The sequence below is a fragment of the Halichoeres trimaculatus genome, unplaced genomic scaffold, assembly GCF_033239565.1.
Source record: "Halichoeres trimaculatus isolate MK-OKI-2021-1 unplaced genomic scaffold, fHalTri1.1 fHalTri1_scaffold_10, whole genome shotgun sequence".
NCBI lineage: Eukaryota > Metazoa > Chordata > Actinopteri > Labriformes > Labridae > Halichoeres > Halichoeres trimaculatus.
In genome coordinates, this window is record NW_027437187.1 from 1,264,126 (window position 1) to 1,274,462 (window position 10,337).

The window sequence follows — 10,337 nt, forward strand, 5'->3', positions numbered from 1 at the left end:
CACACTAGCTCCTCCAATGGAAACAGTAATGTGTGGACAAGGAGCAATCAGGTCAGCTGCCAAATCCGGCTGTGAGCCTGTAGGTTCCCCAACTGAGCTTTGGCTCGACAGCTCAGCGGGCTTCAGTTTCCCGACTGCTGAGAAGAATGAGAAGGCAGTGCAGCATTTCGGTTGAAATCTGCAGCGGAGTTAGCACGCCTACGAGGGTGAGCCCGCTCGCGGTCACACTCTCGAGCAAAATGACCGGGCTGCAAACACCTCCTGCAAACTACAGATTGAGACACAGGACCTGGCAGGGGAGGTGCCCGCAAAGAAGCTACTGTCTGGGCCAAGTGATTTAACTGTTCCTGCTGACGCTTTAAGAGGTCCATTACCTCACTTAAGCCTGGTCCTTGAGGAGCAGCCTGAGAAGCTGGCTGACAATGACCCTGCACTCCATATTGGAGGCCATAAGCCACTGGGAGTGAAGAGCTACGACCTCTAGCGCCACCTGGAAGGCCCTCCCTCTCCCATCGAATTGCCTCACTCCGCAGCTCCAACAAGGTGATGGTGGGCCTGCAACGTACCAACTGCTTCAGTTCCCGACGAAGGGAGCTATCAAGAACATGCTCTGTAAACTGATCTCTAAGAAGAACGCCTGCGTTAGGCATTCTATCAGGCGCATGTTGCTCAACCTGTGCCATTAGAGCCATGAGGGCTAAAGAGAACTCTTGCAATGTCTCACCTTCCTGTTGATGCCGAGAAAAGAAAGCCTGCTGCAGGGTGACATAAGACTGACTGCACCCATACAGCTCCTTTAAGATGGCCAGGACCCGAGCTGGATCTCTGCGCTCTTCACCGGAGCGAAACTTGATCTCCTCTTTTGCCTCTCCCTCCAAATGATCAAAAAGAAACAATGCTTGATCAGCAGCAGAAAGGTGGCGAGCGCGTGCACATGCTTGAACTTCCTCCACCCACTCAATAATCCCTATGCCTGTCTTACCATTGAAAATGGGACACTTACGGTCTCTCGGAATCACGACCAACCTCTCTGAAACAGCACCCGCTGCCGGAACAGAAGAGCCCGAAGAAGCCCCACCAGAAGCCCCCGGAGAGGCCGCACACTCCCGACGGAGTCGCTCGTTGTCCGCCTTAAGCTGCAAAACCAGCTCCTTGAGCTGTTGCATTTCCTCCTCCATCATGACCCGAAATACAGATGCACAGGATAATTAAAATTGAGCTGGGGAATAACGCTGCTGTTCTGGCTCTATGACTGCACAAATAATCACCAATGAAAAAGAAAAAAAAACAAGAGACAAACCACACTAATAGAAAGAAAAGAAAAAGAAAAAAAACAACCACGTCTCTGCCCTTTTAACTGTGGTATCCTGCCGGCAACGCCAAATATGTGGCAAGTGGGAGATGAAAACACTAATTTTAACTGGGAACCAACAACGCCACCTGGGGAATTTCACCCCAGGAAATAATTTAGTTTAATCAGGACACACAGGCTCGAAATTACCACAGGGCAAGAGACAGGTTATAGAAAAATATAACAAATCTTTATTTCAATCATGAATAAAAACATCAGCTGCAGATCATGCTTTTCCTTTCACCTGAAGGTGGCACTAAAGGGCAACAGAGCTGGGGCTTACCGTGGCGGCCCAAACTCAAACTCATGGAGGGAGGAAGAAACTAAAACACCCGTGACACCACACACACGCAGATCTGTGAGCAAAAAAACCCACCACCAGGATTGGGTCGCCACCTTGGGCCCACAGCACCTGTCCACAGAAGAAAAAAACACTTAAAACAGGCCGCAATACTTCGTACAGCTGTCTAAAAAAGGAAACACCCACACACGCACGCACACAACTAAATTATAAGGAAATAAACAGAATAAACAGTATTAACAGAACACAATTGAAACGTATTGCACCAAAGGAATAATAAACAAAACAAAAAATACAAAAAAAAGACGTTAATCAGAGCTAATTAGACCTAAAGCTAAAGAAAATAATAACAATGGGTGGGCTCGAACCAGAAAACAATTAAGACGAAGCCCAATTTACAGGAGAAGGCAGAGCCAAAACAGCAGCGCAGTTCAGGAGCTGTTGCGTGGAGATAATGTGACTTGGGCCACCACCAGCGCAGCACCACAGAGCCAATGGACAAAGGCTGCAGCAGAAAGCACCAAAGTCAGCCAGGAGCAAAATAAACAAGGAAGAATAAGGCGGACATCGCCGACTTACCTATGGGAAACACGACCACACTCAGAAGGCCTCCAGCAGGGCAACCTGACCCCACGGAACCCACAGCCCTCACTGAATCGAGAGGGAGATCGTGTCACCATTATGTCATTTTTAGCACCTTAACGAGTAAAGAGAGAGAGAGCCTCGCGGCATGTTACCTGTGCGCTGCAGGGAAGGGAGTTTATGCCTCAATGCCAGCCACGCCAGCAGACAGCCAGCCACACACAAAATTCCAGGGGATAAGCCTGATCCCACACCACCAGTCCCCCCGCTGGACAAGGAAAGAAGCCCACTATGTCATTGACAATACATTTTGCACACTAAAGGAACGGAAAAAGACGGTGCGCACTTTACCTGTTGCCAAGACGCACACCTCGCTGGTAAAACACGCCGATGGCACTATCGCCCGACCACACAACCAGCTCATCCACCTCAGCACACGCCACGCCACGCCACGCCACGCCACGCCACGAGGAGCCGCGGATCCAGAGGGAGAGAAAGAGGGGGGCGGCCGAGATCCAGCCCCACTATATAGCCACGCAGTGCCGCCCATCAATCAGTGCAGGTAAAAACAGGTGCTGTGCCCACAGTGGGAGGGTGCTCACAGCCCTTCTGCCACACATGCATCAACAGTTTTGACACTTAAATTGATGTAAAGGAAAGAGAACAGAGGTGTGGTAGTGTGATAGAAAAAATGTGATCTCTCTACTTAAACTTTACTGTTTATGATAAATACAGAACATTAATTTAGACACCAATAGCAAGAGCATTAATCACAAAAAATGAACAAGAAAGTGACCAATCAACACGAGGCTGTTATAGCAGTACTTTGCTTCCCATACTCACAACATCACACCGTGTTGCATAGAATTGGCAGAATGAAGCAATCAGGTCATCATGACTATACCTTATATCCTAATTGAATGTTGATTTACTGTAGCTCAGCTCTTATGTTACCCTAATTCAATATTCTACTGGCTTCTACATTTTTGGCTGTGAAAAAAACAAATGGTGCCAATACATCTCGGATGAATCCAGGTATGTTGCTTTATCAGTGTAATGTTGATGCTAGGTCTACATGGCATGGCCAAGGTAACTCTAGTTAGCAATTGCATTGAGTCAACTGCAACGTTAATTATATTTTAAGAAGGAGTAAAATCATCTCTTAATCAATATTACTTGTCAATTCTATTTGATAGGGAGTAGCTGTGTACTTAGCAGGGATAAATAAGTCTACAGTGAGCCAGGCTGTGTCTGAGGTCCAAGTATGTTGCTTTATCAGTAAAATGTTGATGCTAGGTCTACATGGCATGGCCAAGGTAACTCTAGTTATTAATTGCATTGAGTCAACTGCAAGGTTTGATGAGAAGAGCTCTAAACGTTTCTGTTATGTTAAACAAGTTTGTTAGATATTGTTGGACATGTTTGTTATATTGTAGATAACTGAATGTTCAATGTACAGAGAATATTGTATATGTTGTATTCGGGGAGGGGATCCTATGTACTTTTAGTTTATCTTTAAGTGTATGATCACAAAACTGTCCTACATTTTTCCATATTTTGTCATAGTGTCTGATGATCTCTCATGATGGTGTGCCATGATAAGAGCACCCCCCTTTTAGTTTTCGATTAAAGCTATGATCTACGATCCGAAACCCAGTTTGGCTGATGAGACACATTTGAAAAACACAGCCTCACTCACCCCTCCCCTCAGTGTTCCAAGATCCAGCCCCCCAGCTCATATCGCTCTTCTTCGCCTCCTAACAACACGCCCCCTCCGACAGAGCAAGAAGCCGGCTGGCAGAAAATGTAACAAACAAGACAGTCATCTAACCTGTTCTACAGGGGGAGGTGGAGTCTCCAGATTGCGCGCTGTGCCAGAAGAGAGGAACCCTTTAGCACATATTGAGCTGCTGTCCAAGAGGCCTTAGTGAGGGGTGCTACCTAAGGCGCCATGACCAGGTCTTGAAGGCCATAGCTAACACCATCTGCTGCGGAATTGCCCACTGCAAGCGCCTCCTCCCAGAGAAGAAGACCATCTCCTTCATCAGAGATGGGGAAGAGCCACCAGCTACTGCCAGGTCCTCCTCCTCTGGCCTGCTAGCAATGGCACAAGACTGGGAACTGAAGGTTGACCTGGGGAAACAATTGAAGTTCCCAGAGGATGTGGCTGCAACCTCGCTGAGGCCAGATGTGGTGCTGACCTCAGCGACCTCCAAGCAAGTTGTGCTCCTGGAACTTACGGCCCCTTGGGAGAACCGCATCGAGGAGGCCAATGAGAGAGAGGGCTAAGTACCAGGCTCTGGTGGAGGAGTGCCGGCTCAACGGGTGCAAGATGTGAACCCATTGAGGTGGGATGCAGAGGGTTCGCAGGCCAATCCCTCTGCAGGGTCTAAAGCATGTGGGGCACCAGGGGGGCTAGTAAGCAAAGGGCCATAAAGGAGGCCACGGAGGCAGCAGAGGTTGCATCACGTTGGCTGTGGATCAGGAAAGGAGATCCGTGGGTAGGGTAGTGCTACCTGGACACAAGTCAAGGAGTTGATCACCCCCGGCTGGGTCGCCTGGGCGAGAATGTATGATGTTGAAATGACCCTAAACACTCTATGACCCCAGGTAACATCACTGATGATGTGTCCAGGTTGCATTACTAGTTGATGTTTGTTACAAAGTCCTCCTTGTAGCACACAGTGGTAGCTTTTTCAATTGGACCAGCTCGATCAAAACCATGAATTAGCCGGCGAAGTAGGTCTGGCGTTGCCACTGCCAGCTGACCAGAGCAGAGCCAACTGTGGGCGAGGCTTTACCTTTCTCGGCGTGTCTTCACCAGCTCAGTTTACAGTGCTAAAGATGTGTGGCTAACTTATGCTAAAATCTATTGACAGAGCCGACCCGTTCCGACCAGCAGCGTTCAGTCATTAGCCAGTACAGGCTCAGACTAACCAGAGTTATTCAGCTGACATCTCCCACTGTGATAAACAAAGTCATTACCTGTTCAACAGAAACTCAGCTGTCTCTGCATCAGTCTACAGTCTCAAATCCCTCTGCAGCTTTTTCCACCAGTCGTACATTTCTCCAATATTCAGTCTCTGTTGGCACCTGTATCGCTCTTAATTCTTCCTTGCTTCAGCCTTTTCCCTGAAACTTTTTCGTTTTCTTCCCTTCCCTGTGGAGGGTAACAGTAACAGCTTCCTGGTTTCGGTCTCCTCTGGCTCCATGACGCTTCGGTAGCTGAGCAGCTAGCTGACATGAGATGGGTAGTGGGGAACGACAAGGTGGGACCATGGGCATGACGGTACAAAGCGAGGGAGACAGGGGATAGGATGGACTCACGGACCAATCCGAACCGCGCATGCCATGCGCAGTTCGGATTGGTCAACTGGTATGCAGCTTTGCAGCGGATATACTGAATGGATTTTTTTTTTGTTCTTTTTGGTCTTTACATCGTGTAGATTGGACCATAGGACCATAACAGCCCTATAAACGGTGTTATTAAGATGTACAAAGCTTCCAAATCGTACACCATAGCTTTAAGGGACCCTCAAAGTTGATGAATGGGCAGGTTGTCTTTTAAGAGTTGTCTTTTGTAAGATGTGATAAAGAGTGTTAGTGAAATATTACATTGATTGGACAACATACATATCCAAATGACCATAAGATACCATTTTATCATGGAAAGATGCAAAATACACAACCATACATGCCTAAATTAGAAGGAAGTTCCACTACATTGGATTCCTTGCCCCCAAAAATGTAGATTTAACCATTGAAACCATGAATTTAGGTCATATATAGAGAAATTAGTTTTTGAAAGAGGCCATATTTAAAGCTCCAAGATGGCTGCCATAACGATCTCAGAAAAAATGGCAACATTGGTTTTCTGATTTGTTTCGTTATAAGGTTTCTAAAAATGTATAGTTTTACAAATCTCTGCCTTCATCCTACATATTGACCTAAGCAACCTGACTAGTAGTAGGGGGTGCAAGCCTCCCGGCTGACTGGCAAATCCACAAAAGCACCATATGACACGTCACTTCACCATCATGTGACGCTTCTGACGAAGACCCTGGAAGAGGGTTGAAACTAGTCAAGCAGGTAAACAAACCTCTCTGTCTTTCAAAAGAACCCTTTGAAATAGTAAAAAAAATAATGATATTGATTCCAACCCGCAGTCAGCAGTTATTCTGCAGTGATAGATAGATAGATAGATAGATAGATAGATAGATAGATAGATAGATAGATAGATAGATAGATAGATAGATAGATAGATAGATAAATACTTTATTGATCCCCCGTAGGAGAAATTCAATTGTCCAGCAGCTGTACATACACACACATGCACATTCAAGAACAGGTTAAAAAAGTAACTAACTATATAAATATAAATGAATAAAAAGATAAAAAAGTGCATATGTTCAGACTGAGCTGTTAAACAGTCTTGTAATAAAATCTACTCAGTTCTTTAGTCGAACAGCTCCCAAAGATCACAAGAAGAGGATCCATTTCTCAGTTCAGCATTTATTCTGGTCACAGGTAAGGTTTACAGCACTGGTCCCACAAGAATGAGCCCTGATAACCGGGAGCAATACAGCTTTATAACAATCATTGCTGCGCCTACAAGAGGTTGAGTTAAACTAAACACCTGAGAGTAATTGGCCAAAAAACATGACTGACACAACTGTCTCAACCCACAACTGGTGTCAGTTTTCAGAGAGATGTGCTATCAAAGTGTGTGACTGTTGAATCAGAGCATGCAGCTAGGAGACTGGGTGAAAGTTTACACAGGGTCAAAGAGACCTCACAGACACAAGCTGGAGACAGAAGCTATCCTTCTATCTGCCAGATAAACATACATCAACCCTGAACATAGCATGTGACTAGATCAGAATGCTAAATGACGTCAATCATTATATAAAACATATAACAATCCCTCTCTTGACTTAATTTTATTAAGTCAATCAAAAAAGTGAGAAAGGATTCCTAATTGGCGCATGTCTACCCTTCCAGTTACAGTCCCATAAATCATATATTGTATACCTGGGCCCCCCCAAACCCAGTACACTTTATCAGCAACTCTTGTGGGAGAGCAGAGATGCTGACCTATATCTGATGCATATGTGTAAGCTGGTCATCATTGCTACAGCGCAAGCGTTCTTCATTGCACAGAGCTGCGGAAATCTCTAAGTCACTTAACATTTCAACAGTAAACAGTAAGTAAAGTAAATAGTAAGAATTAGCAAATTTCAATTCTAAGTTAAAATCAATTTGAACTTTCTCAGTCTGATTAGAGATCATTCTATCTGCCAGATAGACAAACATCAATCCTGAACATAGCATGTGACTAGATTAAAATACTAAATGACGACAATCATTATATAAAACATATAACAGTCTTAAAGAAGCAGGAACAAAAGATTTCTTGAACCGCTCTGTTCTGCTCCTTAGAGACAGGAGCCTGTCACTGCGTTTGCTCTTCTGAGCAGACAGACATTGGTGTAGTGGGTGCCTGGTGTTACTCAGGATGCCCTGCATGAGAGTCCGCATCCTTCTCTCTAGGAGCTCCCCCACAGAGTCCACACTCCTCCCCATCACAGAAACACACCTCCTGATCAGCTTATCCAGCCGGTTCCTGTCCCTCAAGGTCATACTGCCCCCCCAGCAGACGACCCCGAAAAACACTGCACCGGGTACAACAGACTGATAAAAGATGTGCAGCATGTCCCTGTTCACATCAAAGGTCCTGAGCCTCCTCAGGAAATGGAGCCTGCTCTGTCCTTTCTTGTAAAGGGCGTTTGCCTGCACAGACCAGTCCAGCTTGTTGTCGAGGTGAACTCCGAGATACTTATATGTTTTAACCACCTCGATTGTCTCTCCATCAATGGTGATTGGTTGATGTGAAGGCCTCCTGCTGAAGTCAATGATCGTCTCCTTGGTCTTTCCTGTGTTCAGGATCAGACCATTACTCCTGCTCCACTCAGTACAAACACAAGCTGCTCGAACTAGCTGCCACCGCAGTTGGCGCATGTGTTCTGGCCAGTGGTCTGTTCAAACTTGAGAGTCTATCAATAAAATGAAGAGTGAGGTTACGTTAGGTCTGATTGGTGAGGTTGGAGTTGATAGATGAGCACCAGTCATAACCAGGATTTATTAATGTTATTTGTTACAGGCACGTCTCAGAGCACCGGGCTGTGAGTACAGATAAAAAATAGCGGGCTTCTAAGCTACAGTACAAACTGACAAAGTTAGCTTGTTGTCACGTTTCAAAACGTAGCTCTACCTAACCGTTGATAAATACCTTGTGGCGTTGGATCTGGTAAAAAGTTGACTTAAACAAAGAAAAGTAGAGTTAAAAAGAAGATCTGATCAATACATTTCCAAAACAAACTCTTTAACTTTAACTCTTCTCATTTATTAATTTCTGCATCATGTCTTAGATATGTTATGTAGCTGTTTTTTATTAAGCCAGAAGAAGTTTATACATATATATTTATATTATTATTTTTATTATTATTATTTTTTTAATATTTATATATTTTCTCAGCTGAAAGAGAGAATTGGTACCACACAGCATGCATCATTTTCTGTGCACAGGGGTCTGTGTGCCACTCTGAGCTGCTTTCCGTAGATGCCTGAGCTCGTTTTGTACTCTGCTACTCTTCTTTAAATTTCTAATTGCTCCACTTGAGCTGCTCTGCTGCTGGCTGAAGCATCCGGTTTATCACACAGGCATGACTGCATCATCAGGGTCCAGCAGAGGCTGTCCTCATGATGTGGTCTCTGCTTCCACTCTCGACCTTCTGGGTAGCTTTTAAATAAAACCTGAAAAAGCTGTGAGCTAATCAGATCTCCACAGAACTGAAAAATGTTTCTTTGGATATGAAACAAAACAACAAAACAAACCTTTATCTCCTATCACCCACATCACCCCTGCCTGCCTGCAGACCTGACCCCATGCACGGGTTGCCTGTTCTCAGGCAGGACTTTAATCTCTGCAAACCTGACATGCAACCAGTGAGGCAGCAACAGGCTGCTATTTTGATGTGTGAAACATTTCTGCACCATGAGCCAAGAAATCATGTGTGGAGATGCAAGCATCACTGGTGTTCTCACAAATCTTTTCATCTCTCAACAGCACATGAGGATGGTGTGTTTGACCTTTTCTGCTGCAGAATTCCTTTAATCCCACACACTTTAACCTTTTCACCTGATAAATATTTGTGTTCCACAGTTGCACACACACACACACACACACACACACACACACACACACACACACACACACACAAACACACACACACACACACACACCTCCACTCCTCCCTCCTGCTGCTCTCTGACCCACTCACAGCCTTCCTGATGCCTTCACTGAGGCTCAGAAACACCAACATCTGAACACAGAACTAATAGCAGAGCTGTTATAGTACAAACCCCAGAGTTTGTATGTGTGGACGTGGACACGTAGCAAAGACTTCTGGGAGAGGATGACGGCTGAGGGGGTGAGGGAGATGCGTCAGTTATTTACATCCTGTGATGTGTTTTTAGAAAAAAGTGTTTCCATTGACCTTGAGTGATAAACTTCATTATCCAGACTTCTGAAAAAACATCTCATGAGAGTCAAAACCTTTAATCCAAATCTAAGAGGGTTTTTTTTTCAAGTTTTGGTGTTTCCAGCTCCATTTTTATTTGCACTATTTAAGTTTTGCACAATTCTGGGTGTATTAAAAATCGATGTTTGTGAAAGCAGCAGTCAAATCAGCAGCTGCACCATCTCCTGAGCCCGTAGACTCCCCCAGCTGAGCTGTAGCTCAGCGAGCTTCAGTTCTCAGACTGCTGAGAGGGATGGACTTGACTTGGTCTGTCTCGGTCTTTGTCTTGGTCTTGTCTTGGTCTCGGTAACCTCTGATCTTAGTAGTGTCTTGGTCTCGACTGAGGCAGTCTTGACTACAAGTCTACCCCAGGGTCCAGGACTGAGCTGGAGTCTCTCTCCTCTGTATCCTGTCCACTTACAGCAGGTGGAATCCTTTCTATGTGGCATTAGTGTCCAATGTTAGCTCCATCAGCCATGTTTCTGTGTACGGCGTGATGCTTCTTTGCTGCTATTCTGGGTAA

General features: G+C 45.3%; 1 long non-coding RNA gene across 2 annotated transcripts; it reads right to left on the reverse strand.

The window, feature by feature from the left end:
* Positions 1-1,419: 1,419 nt before the first annotated feature.
* Positions 1,420-2,487, reverse strand: LOC141797014 (uncharacterized). Of its 2 annotated transcripts, none has more exons than XR_012598916.1 (3): positions 2,390-2,487; positions 2,021-2,303; positions 1,420-1,763 (listed from the first exon to the last, which is right to left on the reverse strand). It is a non-coding gene; the product is annotated as an uncharacterized LOC141797014 (long non-coding RNA). The 2 variants fall into 2 exon arrangements; XR_012598915.1 differs by lacking the exon at positions 1,420-1,763 and having other exon boundaries at positions 1,844-2,157; positions 2,232-2,303.
* Between the last annotated feature and the right edge of the window lie 7,850 nt (positions 2,488-10,337).